Source organism: Gossypium hirsutum, chromosome A08 (assembly GCF_007990345.1).
Source record: "Gossypium hirsutum isolate 1008001.06 chromosome A08, Gossypium_hirsutum_v2.1, whole genome shotgun sequence".
NCBI lineage: Eukaryota > Viridiplantae > Streptophyta > Magnoliopsida > Malvales > Malvaceae > Gossypium > Gossypium hirsutum.
The window spans coordinates 108086783-108090581 of NC_053431.1; the positions used below are offsets into that span (position 1 = coordinate 108086783).

General features: G+C 33.2%; 1 long non-coding RNA gene across 1 annotated transcript; it reads left to right on the forward strand.

Moving 5' to 3' along the window:
* Positions 1-239: 239 nt before the first annotated feature.
* On the forward strand, positions 240-2102 carry LOC107938336 (uncharacterized). The gene is made up of 3 exons (XR_001694864.2): positions 240-647; positions 729-1671; positions 1760-2102. It is a non-coding gene; the product is annotated as an uncharacterized lncRNA (long non-coding RNA).
* The last annotated feature ends 1697 nt before the right edge of the window (positions 2103-3799 follow it).

Below are 3799 nucleotides of genomic sequence, written 5' to 3' on the forward strand. Positions count from 1 at the left end.
TTTTAATATTGATACATAGACTGATTTATTTTGTCCTATTTTTATTTTTATTTATTATTATGATGTTTACTTCAAATAGTTAATATTGATGATTACATTGATAAAAAAAATTTACATGAATTTTTTTTTTGTTGAATAGACTGATATTTATTAAGCTCTTGGCTCAAAGTGGGAAAACTGAAGGATTAAAGCTGTGAGCAAACTGAAAAGACATGAAAAGACTAGACAACATTAAACCAAACGGCTAAAAAAGAAACAAAAAAACAAAAGCACTAAAGAAACCGCCCATTGGAAAAAACAAAAAAAAAAAAACAAAACCCACCCTCGGCCAAAACTGAAGAAAAGAAAACTCAAAATACCAGTCAAACCAGCTTCTCCCTTCTTGGTAAAAGACGAACGTCCAGATGAAAGAACAGAGAAATCCAAAGCTTTGACTCTAACCATGGAGATTCGAAAGAACCTTATCCAAAATCAAAGTAGTCTACAATGAGTTTTGGAGCCTTTGAGACTGATCTGCCCGATCCTTTTCCACTATCATCAAAACCGAGCCAAGAACCCTATCAACCCAAGTAACAGAATATTGTCTTCTCCTCCCTTCCATCGCCAAAGTGTGGGCCGCTTCATTGATTCGACGAGGAAAAAAATAGGTAATGAACTTCTTCAAAGTGTTTTTTCCAGCATTCAAATATGGTTAATAAAAGTGATTTGTCTGCTTCCATTTCCTTAAGCTTTTTGATCACCGTCAGAGAGTCTCCTTCCACTAACAAGCATCAGAAACCCATTCACTGAGCAAAGAGTAAAGCCCTTTCACATGCCCTAGCTTCAGCCACGAACGCGTCAGCAACATCCGTAACCAGATAAGTTTCTGCTCCTACTATTTCTCCTTCAAAACCTCTAGTTAGGGCTTTTGTTGAAGAAGTTTTAGACTCACTTTGAAAAGTTGCATCAAAATTTAATTTGATAAAACCTAGATTTGGAGGCCTCCAAACTTCATTCGGCAGGGAAGTACAGGACACTTCCATTTTCTCTTGGCATAGATTAAGTTATTGACTAAAGCCTCGAATGAAACCTAACAATTCCTGCGAAGAAAATTTAATACCTTTATAAATCAACTTATTTCTTTTGTACCACAGGGCCCATAGGGAAATTGCAATAAACTGTTTGTTTAGATCATCTGCTAAGCAAAAAGTATTAACAAAGTCATTTTTGCAGCTCAAGGCGTTGTCAACTGGAGCGATTTTGATTTGAAGAGATGCCCAGACCCGTTGTACTATATCACAAGACCACAATAAATGGTCAGTATTCTCTGGTGCATCCTTGCAAAGTGGACAATCAACACTAACCCGCAAGGTTCTTTGATTCAGATTACAGTAATTAGGCAAGAAATTGTTGAGCAATCTCCAGACATGTATTTTAACTTTTGCTGGTATGCGTATAGCCCATAAAGACCTGTAAAAATCCTTGTAACCCACAGTGTTAGGATTGATGTAGTTTGTGTTTAGAAGATATTCTGTAATTAAGATCCGATATCCACTTTTTACTGAGTATCCCCTCGAGCCCTCGTGCTTCTAGACCAACGTATCCTCTGAACTAGCTCCTGATAACGGAATGGACAGAATGCGAGCTGCATACACATCATCAACAATGTTATGAACCAGTTCCTTGTTCCAGGTACTAGTTTCAGCTTCAATTAACTGGTCCACTGTTGTCCAATTTGGGCTTATATTGTGTCCTGATATTCTGTTGTTTTCAATTCCAGGAAGCCAAAGGTCATTCCAAATGTTTATGCTATCCCCGTTTCCAACTCACCATAAGATCCCATCTTCAATTAGATCCCTAGCAGTGTAAATGATCCTCCAGGTAAATGATAGGTAAGATCCTATCTTTGCTGATAGAATGTCTGAATGAAGATAATAACGGGCCTTAGGTACTTTAGCAAACAAACAATTGGGCTAGGATAAAAGACACCAAATTTGTTTTGCTAATAATGCTTTATTAAGCAAAAACAAATTTTTAAACCCCAGCCCACCATCACTTTTTGGACAACACAAAACATCCTAATTACTCCAATAAATGTCTTTAGATAATTTATTATTGGACCACCAGAATTTATTCATGATGCCTTCAAGTTTGCGACAAATTTTTTGGCAAAGCAAAACATTGCATAACGTTAACCGGAATAGCCTGCAAAATTGACTTAACAAATACTTCTTTCCCCTCATTGATAAATAGCGTAAACTCCAACTTGCGATACATTTTCTAAATCGATCAATAAAATTGGAAAAATCCCAAGTCTTCTTCCGTCCAACCATCATTGGCAACCCTAAGTATTTCTCTGGATTTGATGCTGCCCTGACACCCAAAATGTTAATTATTCTGTCTTTGACATCTGTACCTACATTAGCCCTTAAATAGATCAGAGATTCATCTAAATTCACCCTCTGACCCGAAATCATCTCATACTCCTTGATAATATTTCTAACCACTTTGGCTCCCTCAATGAAAGTATCTCCAAAAAGAATACAATCGTCCGCAAAAAACGAGTGGCTTATAAAAAATCTTTCCCTTCCAACAAAAGCACCCTTCATCAGCCCTTTTTGTTTAGCTTCATTAATAAGGGTTGAAGATGAGAACCACTCACTGTTCGAACCATTGAGACTTACAGAATAGGAGACCGAACAAACACATCTCATTATAAGAACAATCCAATTCATATGAAAACCTAAGTGAGTCATCATTCCTGCCAAGAAATCTCAAATTATTCTGAAAAAAAAAATAGTTTTGCTGTTGGAATAATGTTTATAAAAATTCAACATTAGCTACCAAATTATCTATTAAATTTATGTCCATTGTAATGTTTTTTTTTTGTTACATGATCACCATATATTTAACAGGAAAAAAAATCAAACTATCACTCTAGTGAAATTAATAAATTTTTTATTGGTGTTAAGAATTGAAGTTGAATTGGTAAATTCAAAAACTTGACCTTAAACTCTAAACCCATTAAAATGATCTAAACCTTAAACCCTAACGTAATCTTAAAACTTAAAAAAAACACCCTAAATAGGTTTAGGAGAGAGAATAGGTCCCATAAATTTTCAAAAATCGACCTAATCCCACAAATTTTTAAAAAAACTAATCCGATAAATATTTAAAAAAAACCCAGCATTTTCTATTAATTCAGCCTTTACACTTAATAAACATTCAAATAAGTCTTTAAACTTCAATTTATTTTTAAATGAAATTCTTAATATAAATTTATATTTCATTTGAAATAATGCTAATTTAAATACAAATCAAATTATAGAAACTTATTTGAGTAAAATATATATTATTTTTATGTTATAATCATGTATAACTATATAAATTTTTGTATGAATTTTAATATACTTATGTACTTTTTATGTTATTTTTATATGCATTCTACAGCATGTTTTATTTTTCTTAATTTTTTTATTGTACAGTAACATTGCCTTTAAATTTTGAAATTTTATATTTTAATAAACTATTAACATTCGAACTAAATTTATTTAAGATCAAGACATGATAGTGTGGATTCTAACACAATTCAGCATGGGTTGTGATTAAGTATAAACTTTTATCAACCATATATATTTATTCCACAGGTTAAGAGAGATGACAAGGGTTTACTTTGATTAGTGGTTAAAGGTTCGATCATTGTCCTAAGTATGAAGTAGCTTTACAACTCATGCCTAGCGGAGCCTAAGAAATGCGGAGATTTCTAATACTATTTATTTTATATAAAAAATAACACATGTTGCTAACAACCTCTTGACCT